At 37.9% G+C, this 14008-nt stretch overlaps 1 pseudogene; it reads right to left on the bottom strand.

Annotated features, from left to right (window-relative positions):
• The window catches only part of LOC104380307 (eukaryotic translation initiation factor 2D-like), a 777252-nt pseudogene that overhangs the window by 88702 nt on the left and 674542 nt on the right, over positions 1-14008 (bottom strand).

Genomic DNA, 14008 nt, shown 5'->3' with positions numbered 1-14008 from the left:
GGAGTCTGAAGAAACACCATCTTTTTCATGGCCATCATAAAGAAAAACAATACATGAATGAGCATGATAAAACGAATTGGCTGTAGAAACATTAGCAGTGACTGAGTTTGGATACATACCTGTTTATTACTTTTGTACATAATTTATTGTTGAATATGTAAGGTATGTGCACTAAGTACCGTCATACTGTAATAGATTAACACGAGAAACATGAATGACACTGAAATAAACTGTAGGAACTCTTGTAAAGCTGGATTAAGATTTTTTCTATTATTATACTTTGTAAATTCTTGGAATGTGTCTTATTATTATTTTCTGAAAAGCAATGAATGGTTATAAACTGGGAGGGTTGGTGGGGGGGAATGAGTGCAGAGGGGAGAGAAGAGGATCTGGATCTGTGTTACTGTCCATAGCCTACTTACAACACTAACTGAAACCAGCAACTCACCTTATGTGTATCAAAATATATCATGTTTCCCTATGGGATCTGAAAACTCTACCTAGAAATGTAGGAAATACTAGCTTATCCTCCAAGGACCTTCCGACAAGGATTTTCATGTATATTGTTAGTGATGGTAATGTTAGAAAGGCAGGTAATATGGCCATCACCATGAATGGTATGTCTACAAGCTTTAGCTACATTATGTGTCAACATTTCAAACTACCTGTCAAACCCAGTTGTAGGCATAAAAGATATATGTGAAAGCTATCAGAATGGATTTTGTACTCCACAATTGTCACTCACTCTCAATTTTACACTGTTTTCTAGGTGGCTTTGCTGGCATTTCCTGTTACAACATGCGGGTGTTTTGCTTCTACAGACACGTGTAAAATCCATTCCAATATGTTCAGAGGCTTATCCACAATGTCCTTATTCAAGTTCATCTCATGTTTCACTTGACCTAGAACATACCTATTGAGAAATCCTGCTGCTTCTATCAACAGAAAGATTTTCACAGGAAAAATCAATACTTCTGCCAGGTCTTGTGAGAATATGTGAGAATAACATCCGGTCTTCATAATGGCATACAAACATCATGCATGTTAGTATAACCATAGAAACCAACTATAGTGACTAAGCATCTCCAAGCCTTGTTACTATGTGAGAACCTCATTGCATGGACCTTTGAAAATACTGTTACGATCCTGACAAAATCCTCTCAAACTCTGCCTATGTTTACTTTTGCCAGAAGTCTTCCAGAATATTTAGTTCAAAATTGATTTAACAGTATTATTTCCAGAAGAGCCTGAATGATTTCTTAAGAGAATATGCAGTATTTCACACTTGTCTGATTACAACAGTCAAAATACTAAAATATTTCAATTAAAAATAAAGAAAAAAATGTTGCGGTTGACAACTCATGGCTCTAAGAGTGTTATTTTGCTAAGCGTTTCTAGAAGGCACCTCATATTAGTCAACAGAAATATAAATCTTACAGATTGTCAGTATTAGTGGTGCACAATCTCATCTATTAGAGAACACAGGTAGTAAATAAATTGCTCACATGAAAAGTGCATAAACCTAATCTATTTGCATTTAATCCTGAATACACCAGCAGATAAAAGTATATGTGAATGTCCTAATCCATGGTTCATTAACTTATGCAACTTAAACTGGTTCTCCCCATTCTCAAGAGAGAAAGCGGGGCTTTGGAGAGGCTGGAGGAGATGGACATGACACTATGACCTCCTCCCATCCACATTTATCACTCACAGAAACAATGCAATTGTCATCAATATTCCCAAATATGTTAGTATGTTAGCATTATTCTACACATGCAATCATTTCTATTTCAGTGTTAAACATGCATAAAATGTAATACGCTTGCTTCCTACTTGGTATAATACAGGTCAGTAGATTGAAATTAAAAGTTCATGCTGGTTAATATCAAGAATATGTTTGGTGGTGTGGTGAGAGACATCCTCTAACAGACATGGTCTCCATCCATCCAATAAAGCTACATTACCCACCTACTTCACTGTTACAGTGAGGGTACTTGAAAGGAGCTGAAAATGCAGTTGGCATTTTCCTCATGAGTAGTTTGCTATTCATCTGCTTTCACTACTGAGATCACCTAGTCTACCTTGCACTACCTCCAGAAGTAGTTTAGATCACTTGGAATCTGAGCAGCTTAAAAGGGAGTAAATATTTGATGCTGGATAGCGTCCCCAGTTCTTAACATTTATTTAGAACTTAATATCCTTGAAGGTAGGACTATATATTAGCATGTGAGGAATAGAGTATAACAAATTCTATCTACAAAATTAAAACTATACTTAACAGATTTGATTTTTGTAAGGGTACTTATTTAGATTAAAATGATAGATGTCATCTTAATTTGTTGCTGGAAGCCCGGATTGGAGTTTTTCATTATTTCCTTGAATTAAAAATGCCAGCATGACTCATACTTGTCTCCTAGCAGAAAATGTGAACTATCATTAATATAACAGCTGCTAAGAACCTCTACTTAACACTCTCCAGTAATGAATTCTAAAACTTGAACTTTTCATTATTTTGCAGAAAATGTCCTTGGTCCCTTTTTCAAAGATGGGGGTTATGTTTGCCCTTTTCCAATCTGTAGGAACCTCACCAGACTGCCAGGACCTCTCAAATATGATGGCTAGTGGCCTAGCAACTTCAGCCACCAGTTCCTTCAGGACCGTGGATGAATCTTACAGGTCCCATGGACTTGTGCACCTTCAGGTTCTCTAGGCGTTCCCGGACCTGATCTACTCCTACCCTGTGTGGTTCTTCACTCTCCCAGACCCAGCCAACATCCTCTGTGATATGGGTGGTGTGGTTCGAGTGGCTGCCAGTGAAGACTGAGGCAAAAAAGTTGTTGAAAATTTCAGCCTTCTCCATGTCCTCAGCAACCAGGTCACCCGTACTTTCCGGAGGGGCCCCACATTCTCTCTCATTTTTCTTTCTCTGACATACCTATAAATCCTTTCTGTTTTTCTAATATCGCTGGCCAGGTTTGACTCTGTCAGGGCCTTAGCTTTTCTAACCTGGTCTCTGAGTACACGAGCAACTTCCTTGTACTCATCCCAGGTTACCAGTCCCTGCTTCCATGCTTTGTGTAATCCCTTTTGTATTTGATTTTAGCCAGGAGTCTTTGTTTATCCTATAGGTTCCTGGTGGTTTTGCCTGATTTCTTCCTTTAGGGATGCAGTGCCTTTGAACTTGGAGGAGATGATCCTTGAAAGTCAACCAGCAATCCTGGGCTCCCAGTCCTTCAGGGCTTTATCCTATGGCACACTACCAAGGAGGTTCTTGAAGCAGCGAAAGTCAGCTCTTCTGAAATTGAGGGTTTCAAGCTTGCTGAGCTTCCCCCTCTTAGCTGCCCTTAGGATCTCAAACTCCACCATCTCATGGTCACTGCAGCCAAGGCTACCCACGAGTTCAACATTACCTACCAGCCCTTCCTATTGACAAAAATGAGGTCTAACATGGCACCTCTCCTCGTGCGTTCCTCTACCACTTGGATAAGGAAGTTATCATTAATGCATTCCAGGAATCCCCTGGATTGCTTGTTCCACCGTGTTGTTTTTCCAACTGATATCAGGGTGGTTAAAATCCCCATGAGGACCAGGGCTTGTGAACGAGCAGCAATCCTATCTGCCTAGGTAGGGCCTCATCCACTTGGTCCTCCTGATTGGGTGATCTGTAGCACACTCCACTGTAAAGTCTCCTACCCTTTACATTGCTCTACTGGTTCTCTAGAGATATTATAAAAGCAAAACAATGTGGGAAACTTTGGGTTCTATTGTAGTTCTAAGTCTGTGTACAAATCATCATTTTCTGTCTTGAATAATTTTTAGTAGCTTGGAATTTTAGCAATAGTTTTCAGAGCATCCAAACTGTGAATGTTGTACCTTTAGGGTATTAATTCTGAATCTAAAATTGCTTAAGCCTGTATGTTCTCGCAAACATAATTCTCCTCCTTCCTGCTTATAGAATTTACACTTGCTTTTGCAGGAAAACAATATAGAACAGGTAAATCAAACTAACTCAGAGCTATTATTAAGTTCAGTGGGAAACACGATTTCACTGAAAGTAGCACTTAATCAAATGGTATTTCCATAATTTTCTTCTGTGCGACATAAGCAATGCATATCATATAGTGGCTGTGAGACTACCTGTCTATAGAAGAAAATCAGTGCTGGCCCAGCTCATCAGATTCTACTATATCTCCATCAAGTTTTATATATTACAATAGAACAAAGCTACAAAGTTAAAGTTCACAAAGGAGATGAATGCCACAGTGATTCAAAACACTTCTGTCAGTCTGCTGACAGCTATTGATTTCACACGCCTCTGTTGCCAAACTACTTCCTGTAGAAGTGCTCTAGTCTGAAAAATGAATGCCACAGAAGACCTAGTTCAATTCTTTGCTATGCTTGAGAAGACTGAACTCGCATAGTACAGAGCGATTTGGTTATTCGCTGAGGAGAAACACTGTTTAGACCCAGCTCAGTCATTTACAAGTCTCTACAGAATGTTAGTGTCACACAGTTACTGTGATAAAGATAAGAAACAGCTGATGGAACGTAGAACCTAAAAGGAGTACTCTCCTGCCCCAAATTTTGCTTAATATTGTTTTTACAATTCTTGATTAATAACAGAGAATATTTTAAAGAATCCTACATTCTCTATTTCTTCCGAAACTCTTCTGTAAAAAGTACTCTTCATACACAAGCTACCAAACTAAACAACAGGTGGCAAGGTGAGGTGTTATACAAGCAAAAATTAAATTATAATTTAATAATAGAGATAACAACACAAACAACCTGAGAAGTTTTTGTTTATTTGTTTGTTAAATAACAGGTATTTTGGAAATACATTCCCAGAAAACTCTCCTCATTTGTCCACAGAGATTCAAGCAACACATCACAGTGGTATACATAGCTTTGTTCTGAGTTGACTGTTGAGACAATTCAGCTGCAGTTAAGAAAGAAAATCTTATATTTTTGTAGGATTTTTATTACATACTAGTCATTTCTACTACATTATAGCCATCCTAAAAAACAAAAAGAGCTATCAGTAATTTCTTTCCCTCATCGTAAAACAGTGACAACGGTTTTAGTAAATGTGATCTTTTATTTTCACTGGTATTTTATGCAGTTATGTAGATAATAGGGTTAATTTAAAAACACCTTCACTAGTTCTTGCTGCTGATTGAAGAGCTTGCCCAATGCCAACTGATGCATATCGGGTTTTAAAACAAAGAAGACAGTGTTTCCATACCATATATAATCCCTACAATTAGATCACACTTCTATACTACCTATTCTGCTCTAGAGCACTTGACATTCCAGTGGGAATGGAGCAATGGTGCATACCAGCCAGCTTTCCTATTGCCTTTTCAGTGTTGCTTTTAAGGGTAAAGCAGAGCTCTGTTTCAAATACAAACTGGAGTAACTTTAAAAGCTTCACTGGAGATACTCCAAATATATACAGCTGTGACAAAGTACCATTTAATACCTGACATTTTTAGTAGTTTGAAGCATCACTAACTCAGACCAATATGGTGATGAACTCATGCAAATGCTGCTCTGCAGTTAAGAAGAATACACTAGATATTGCTTACTTAGACATGTAGTTAACGAAGAGATTATGGGTAACAAAACCACCACTATAATCTGCATTTGTATGTTTCTGGGTGAGATATTCTGATCTCACAACTCCCTTCTTGTCTCTAATTCTTTGATTCTAATTTTTGATTCTGTAATTGAACCAGAGATAAACCCACTCTGGCAGACAAACAGATCCTCTTAAGAAACAAAATCTTGCTGGCTCACTCTGAGGATAAACTTGCCTTACAGTGCGATGTTGGTAAATGGTCTGAACAAATAAAGAAAGATGGATAAATGGGCATATGTCTTCCATTAGACAAGACATTGTGTACTGTATTTTACTCTTCAACTTTTGGGTCAACTAGGTAGGTATATACCTACAGCTTTCTAAGTAGTAGAAACTCTACCAATACTAAGACTTCTTGCAAGTGCACAAGAAGCATTTCATTCTTAAAAACCCAAGATAATAATCATTATCACGAAATTTCCAATATGCAGATACGCTAGAAAGATAAGGAAAACAATATGTGGGTTGGTAGTGGGTTTCTGCTACTAGAAATGCCCATTTTAAGCATAGGGTAGTATATTACAACACTGTTGCCATAGATGGCTTTTTGTCTTTCTCATGAATAAAAATGTTTTCCTTAGGCACATAATAATTGTAGATTTTATTTATACAATTAAGTCAAACTTGAGGAAATTCGGTACGTGAGACTGGATAAATTCTGGTTTTATTTTAATCATGTCCAATGATCGAAAAAAAGCAACCTATAAAACTCTATAAACAAATCACTTAGCTACATTTGTTGAAAGGGAACAGAACAGCTCTGCTTGTCTGCAGAACCATAGCCAAAAAGGGAAACCAAATAAACAAAAAAACTCTCTTGCTTCTGCATGTAGGGAAGAGACTGAATTCTGATTTCTTTTGGAGATTATAATAGTATTGAATTCAGTGGGGATACTTGGACTTTTATTGACAACAATAACAACAGCAGAATCATTTTTGGGAAAAATCCTTTCACATTCCACTCAAATCACTGACGCACTCTTCATTTAAAGCCAAGGTTTTTGTGTGCCTTTGTAGCACTGACACTTTTGATATATTAGGAGCTGGTTTATGCAAAAGTTACACAGTTTGGGTGTGATTCTTTCCTTTTTGACATCTAAGGCATTCTTCCATGTTGTTGTGATGAAGGTTTTATTTTATGGTAGTGATAAACAAAACATACAGAGGCACACACAAGATTTAAAATACACCTCAAAGTAAATATAGTTTGTGAGCATGAACAAATGCTAGTGATACCAGTTCATATTTCCTCCATCTATAATAGCTTATGCTCTTCTGTTTCAATGGAACCTAGCAGTTCTTTAATATGTTATTAAGACTTTCATAGAAAGCAAAGCCTAGAAGGCTTCGGAGAATTATTTACATGAAGAAGGAAATGTTTGCTTAATTGCTGAGTGAGTGAGTAAGGATCCTTCTAAGGTACCACTTAGAAACACATTGCCATTTGTGATAGGCCTTAAAGACTTTGAGGGGGACAGGAAGAAGAAAAAAAAGAAAAGGGTTCTTTTTGGAAGCCTACCAGAGTTCCCCAGAGTTTTTGTCCAGGCTTAGTGGTCTGTAGGTAGAAAAAGATTCTAACCTTTCCGAGATTAACCGTGCTGTATTTTTTACATGATTTGGACTGCAGAGAATACAGATGGCAGATTTGAGACCTTCTAAGAGAAACTGCCTCCTCATACAGCTAAAGGAAAAGTTGAATAAAAATTTCATGGCAGAAAGAGTGGAAAGCAATAAGAAGTATAGTTTAACATGTAAGTGTCTCTCATATCCATACAAAAGTTCCTCCATAAACTGAGATTTTCCTCACAGTTTACACAGGATATGCTTAAAAAGTGAAGGATTTGATCAATCTCAGAAGCTCTGTTACTACGAAGCCAAAAGAGGAATAGACTGTTTTCTATAGACTCTGTGAGCATACTGGAATGTTGTAATACTATATATGTGTGTGTGTGTAAAGTCACTACTGAAAAACAAACACAATCATCAATTTTGAGAGTTTATCACCATCAACTGCAACTGTTAACTTTCAGAGACAGCAGGCTGCCAAAAAAGTGACGGAGAAAAGACAATGCTAGCTTCCAGCTGCTAATGAAGATTACACACTACATGACGCAATAAATATTCCATGGGGAAATCCTTGTTTGATGGAAAGTGTTACACAACATTTCTTATGATGTTCCCTCACTTGCAAATGAGTTTCAGAAAACAGATAACATTTATTTTGCCACTCTTGGCAGAGGTCACTGAGGCATTTGAAGAAAACTTAAAAGGCTTTCCAGATTCAGGCTTTTTGATTTTAAATTTCTAGTGGCACTGCTAAAGGGGCTCTGCCACTGTCATTTAGAAGAACTTGTATTAAATTTCAGTAGTTTATATAAACCTTGTTATACATGATCAAGATTGACATGATTTATTCTTCAGTTAAAGAAATAGTTAATAAAATGGCTTTGCAGAACAAACTATGGCAGAAGAAGAAAATTAATGTTTATTTTTATACATAGAGATATTTCAATTTGCAGAAACAAAAAAGTGAGATCAAGTATTGAGAACTAACTCACTTTGTATTTCAAATTTAGCTACTTTCTTTCAAGAGAAGCAGAGTAAGCAGATAATATTTCAAAAAGAGCTGAGATTTAATAGTATAGTGTTTTTCCTAAACATGCTTTAAAATAGAAGGTCATCCTTTTTAATGTCTTGAGAAGGTGATTACTATAACTACACGTTCACTACAGAAACCTATAGTGTCTTCCTATTTGGAAAGCTAGGGAGGCTGAGCATAGTGAAGAGGTAAGGAACTGAAGACCTTAAATCATTCCCTAGGAAAAGCTCAACTGAAATTGTCTTGCTACTGGTATACTACACTCAGTAAATCACTTTTTGTTGGTAATCAAGCTGTTCAGAGAAACAGGCATGAGAATTGGCTGCTTACTACAGTTCCAGCCTCTTACACAGTTGTAGCTATGGACAGAAAGTAGAGCTAAACCAATGAATTGCCTATACAGGAAGCATTAGTAGTCAGATTAATTTATTAATACACAGATTCCAAACAGTCTCATAATACAGGAACGTAGACCAATGTCTCATAAAAGCAAATGGGTAACTCATGGCTAGTTTGATTTTTGTTCACATCTATTTCTCTTGCTTGCTGCCCTCCCTGTGCACGCTTAAAACAGTACCTATATCCAAAATTGTTGAATCATACCATTATCCTAGACATACCATAGAATAGTTTGGTTTGGAAGCGACCTTAAAGACCATCTGGTTCCAACTCCCCTGCCATGGGCAGGGACACCCTCCACTATACTAGATTGCTCAAAGGCTCATCCAACCTGGCCTTGAACACTTCCAGGGATGGGACAGCCACAACTTCTCTGGGCAACCTGTTCCACTGCCTCACCACCCTCAGAGTGAAAAATTTCTTCCTTAGATCTAATAGAAATCTACCCTCTTTCAGTTTAAATCCATTGGCCCTTGTCCTATCACAACCTTGTGAAAAGTCCCTCTTCAGCTGTCCTGTAGGCCCTTTAGGTACTGGAAAGCTGCTATAAGATCACGCCGGAGCCTTCTCTTCTCCAGGCTGAACAGCCCCAACTCTCTCAGCCTGTCTTCATAGCAGAGGTGTTCCAGCCCTCTGATCATCTTCGTGGCCCTCCTCTGGACCCACTCCAGCAGCTCCATGTCCTTCTTGTGTTGGGGACTCCAGAGCAGAACACAGTATTCCAGGTGGGGTCTCACGCGAGCAGAGTAGAGGGACAGAATCACCTCCCTCGACCTGCTGGCCACACTTCTTTTGATGCAGCCCAGGATACGGTTGGCTTTCTGGGCCGCCAGCGCACATTGCCAGCTCCTGTTGAGCTTCTCATCAACCAAACCCTCAAGTCCTTTTCCTCAAGGCTGCTTTCAATATGTTCTCCACCCAGCCTGTGTTTGTGCTTGGAATAATGGATAAAATCTTCAAATAAAACAGCAGTGTAATTCAAATTTTAAAAGTCCACACACAAAACCGTACCTACCCACTCTACCTTTTTTTTTTGGCAGTTCTGACCTATGAAAAGGTTAGTGTTTCACTGCTTCTTATCAGGCTAATGGCATCCACCCAACTGGCTTGTTGCCCAGCTTCTGCCTATCACCCTGGCTAACCCCGAGCCAAGGGGACAGCTGTACCTCTTTCCTGATCTCCAGGCTTGTGCCTACACACCTTCAAGAGCAATTTAAAAATGCACATGAAAAATAAAAGACTGAAAATCAAGACAGGCTACATCTTTTGGTGTTTCTCAGATAGTTTCATATATCTAAGTGTTAACTCCTACAATAAGAAAATATAAAAAGCGTGATTCTTTGTGCTTTTTTGTCCTCATTTATGCCAGCACTGTTCAGTGTGTGTAAGAGCTTTCCTCAATGCTCTTGTATGCCATGTCAGTTATTGTATGGTGCAATAGGAAGGCCAGTATTACCTAGACATGGAGCCCAGACAGGGCAGCTGAACAGATTATAGAATCAGAGAGCACCAGCAAGATTTTTAATTTTAAAGAATTTGATAAATTAATAAAAATTGCAGTTTTTCCTTTTTGATTAAATTGCAGTGGTCGGGCATACTGCACAGCAGGACACCTCCTTGTCAAAAGAGGAAGCACAGAGTTTGAAACCTTGTCAGGATGATGCAGTAAAGAAGTTTCAGAAGAGTTCTTTCAAAATAAAGAAACTCTGATAAAAAACTACAGCAAAGAAGTGGGACTTTTCCCTTGCTTCCCTTTCTATATAATGCTAAATTAGCAAACCTGATTGAGATATCAAACCCAGAATACAGACAATCCTAAATTATAATAGAAAAGGCAATTTTGAAAATTTTGGTTCTCCTGGAGTCCCATTTGGCTGATGTATTTAAGCTATGCAATTCAGTACATGCTACACTTCTCCAAATGGTTAGTCTGTCTTGTGTGCCACCCACCCAAAACATGCCATGCATTCAGCTTCTCCAACCCTGTGTTTTCTTCCTTTCACTTTTAATGTTCCCATCTGAAATCACGGACACAGCACTATTCTTGCTGCAATCAGTGATATGGTGGGGTGTACATAGGGGCCTACAGCACAGTGGGCATAGGAACACGTTGCCTTATGCCTGCTTTTTTCCATAAATTCTCTCTCTTCAGGCTCTGTGATATGGTTTCACATTGCCTTCCTATCTGTGAAAGAGATGTTAGTTAGTTATATTACCCATTCCTGGATGAAATCTGCAGCTAGGCCAGAAATGGAGCACCCAGCAAAAATATCTTGATGTGGGGAAAGAGTGACCAGGCCTCCTGAGAAATACATGTATTCTTTCAAAAAGACCAGAAAGCAACTGTCAATATGCTGGGCTATATACTATCATGTTTTCCAGTATATGCATTATTCAAATGCTGTAAAAGGAAAACAAACCACTTGCAGTTCTTATGTCAAGCTTCTGGCACACCAGGACTTCTGCTTGAGCTTCTCAGTGCCTGAATAGCAGCAGATAATGGAACTGCCAGAGCTTCCCTCCTTAGTTTTAAAGGTCATGTGCTTAGCAAGGCAAGGAGGGGATACACAACATTAAAAACAGGAGGGAAAGGATGCCAGGTATTAATGAACACTCACTCGAGCCATGCTAGGTAGGGTCCATGCTTATGAAGCAAATGGGAAGACCCCGGCCCTCACTATCTTGCTGTAGCAACCAGGTTTTTCCAATACTTCAGTATATAAACTGTTTAATTTATGCTTCATTCCTTTCCTTTCCTATCTGCATTCTTGTCTTTATGGATCAGAAGCAGGGCATACTGACTGCCCACTGTAAGCCGGCACTGTGCAGCATGCCACTAAAGACAGGACTCGATGCTGTTTGTCCCAGAAATACAGAACCTGCCGGTGTTCAGAGTCATAGCTCAAGCATATCCTCATTCTTCTCTGAAAATCTGTCAGAAACCTTTCAGTTTCTTTCACTGCATCAAAGCTTACCTAAATACAGTAATTCTTCATCTGAAAGCTATTTTGGGCAGATGCAATTTCTAAACTTGATTAAAACAGTTCTTTACTTGTATTATTTCAAGTTTCTGCCTCATACCATGGTATAATGTTTAATGAAACATTTTACCTGTTGTTGCTGGTTCTTTTAAGTTTGGGTTGATTTTTTTTTTTAACCTGTTTCCTGAAACAATCTTTAAATGGATTTGCCACTTCCTTTAAATGTATTTAAAGAGATCCATCAGGATGACCCAGAGAGGCAAATGAAGCAGAATTTGCAGCAAACAGTGTTTGATTTAACCTTTTTGAGTAAAAAAGAACTCCAAGGTACAATTTCTTGGTGTTGAATGTGGCTTCTTTGGCTTAATATCATTGGTGAACTATGCATTGAGTCAGAACTTTGACAGGGTTTGTTTTGCAAGTGCTGAGAATATGTTGCCGTTCTCAGAGAAACTAAATTGCAGGGCTTAATTTCCCCATTTTCACCTACCTTTGGGGAACAAGGGGAAAAAAAAAAAAAAATACTTCAGAGAATATGATCTCTATCTTCTAATCCATGTGGAATAGGATTTAAGTCCACAGAATGAGAAAACGATTACTCTGATTTATCTAGCTAGTGTCATAACTTGAATTACAGTTCTGAACAGGCCTGAAGGTCTAGGCAGCTTTTTGTCTTTATTTGCTGCCTTGACTCCTTTTGCAATGTCCAGAGTCATACAGATGAGGTGCCGTTGGTATCCTTCCACAGCAGCATCTGGCTCTTTGGCAAACTGCTCCACTAACCGTTCTACTAACTGTTCTGACCTACTGACAGCTCTAGCACTGCTAATGAATACTGTGTAGGTTGGCTGGAGCACGTACAGGTCATGTCTTTTAATTCTTCCTCTTAGAAGTTATTTTATGTCAGTAGCATTTGATTTTGAGGAATTTAACGTGATGACTTTGGTCTATCTGCAAACAAAACAATAAATCATGACTAATTCAATTTTTTTACACTGCAAAGGAAAAAAAAAAAAAAAAAAAGGTACTATGAGTTTCTTTGGTACCACTTAAATGCTAACATTCCTGGCTAGGATCAGCCATTATACTTCTATTTCCCTAAGAATACTAAAATTCTTGTGCTGTAGCTCAGTAAGAAGTAGGAAAGTTTGTGGAATTAAAAGTTTTGTCTAATAAGTTTAAAGTTTTCTTAAAGAAGTCAACAAAATACTTCCTGTTCTTATTTAGTCTAAGCAAGGACAATTAAAGGACACACAGATAACCATTGTTTCTTATCGAAATGGAAAGACAGTACATTCTGTGACTTTCATGACAGCATTTACTGGCACAGATAATGTTTTCATCTCTCTGAAACCACTAAAGTACTCTTTTTGTTCCTGTTTGGTTCATATTTTTCATGTTCCTGCAGTTTATCTGCATGAGGTATCCTCAGCATTTATGAATGTCACCGGACCTCAAAAAATAAAAACAAAATCTCTTATGAAATTATTCGTGGCTAATATATCAGTGGCTTTTATCTGTCTTTTATGTTCTAACAAAAATACCTATTTAAAACCAAACAAGTCTGTTCTCTCATTCACATTAATGCTATGGTTGTACCGTATTACAAGTTCTGTATATAATGAAAACACAGAGGCATACCACTTATTTAGAAAAGATCACTTGTCAGGTTTCAGGAGTAGTAAAATTGCTCATGGGAGAAAAGTTATCTTTCATGCCCTAAAAGATTTTTTAGTCCATTTAGAAATCAAATCCTGTCTGCTCTCTTCTTTTTTTTTTTTTTTTTTTTTTTTAAATGGTTTGAGTGTGTTCAATTCTCCTTCATATAGCTCTAAAATGAGAAACTGGAAATAAAGTGATTTAAATTCACGGTGAAAGAATCTAGTAAGGTGCCTCAGGTTGTATGAATGTATATTCCAATCCTTCCCAGGAATTAAAGAAAGTATTAGAATGTATGTGCACTGATTTTATTCTAATGAAGCCCTGACATCTCAGTATAATTAAGGCAACTGTGTATTTTCTGTATTTCCCACATGTGCCATCTGTCTCTAACACAACCTGATGAGGCATAGAAGGATGAAAACCTCTGTGAAAAATCTGAATTTGTTACAGTTTTACTTCTTATAATGGTTTAAAAATATTTCACCACACATGCTGCTGAAAAGTCTTGCATTTAATGAAAACCCAAATCTTTTCCCCATATATCCTGTAGTAGTGACTCTGAATGAATATTAAATCCCTAATACCTGGACAAAACCAAAGCAAAGAAAGTCTGTGACTTCATGCCAAAATCTCTTCAAAATTGATCAGGGAAAATGGGAAGTTTTTGTTATTATTAGTAAGAAGCCAAATGCTACATTACTGCATTTACTCTATCTGCCAGAT

The sequence above is a fragment of the Tauraco erythrolophus genome, chromosome Z, assembly GCF_009769465.1.
Source record: "Tauraco erythrolophus isolate bTauEry1 chromosome Z, bTauEry1.pri, whole genome shotgun sequence".
Lineage (NCBI taxonomy): Eukaryota > Metazoa > Chordata > Aves > Musophagiformes > Musophagidae > Tauraco > Tauraco erythrolophus.
Note: the sequence above shows the minus strand (reverse complement) of the source record. Positions and strands in the feature narration are given on the sequence as shown.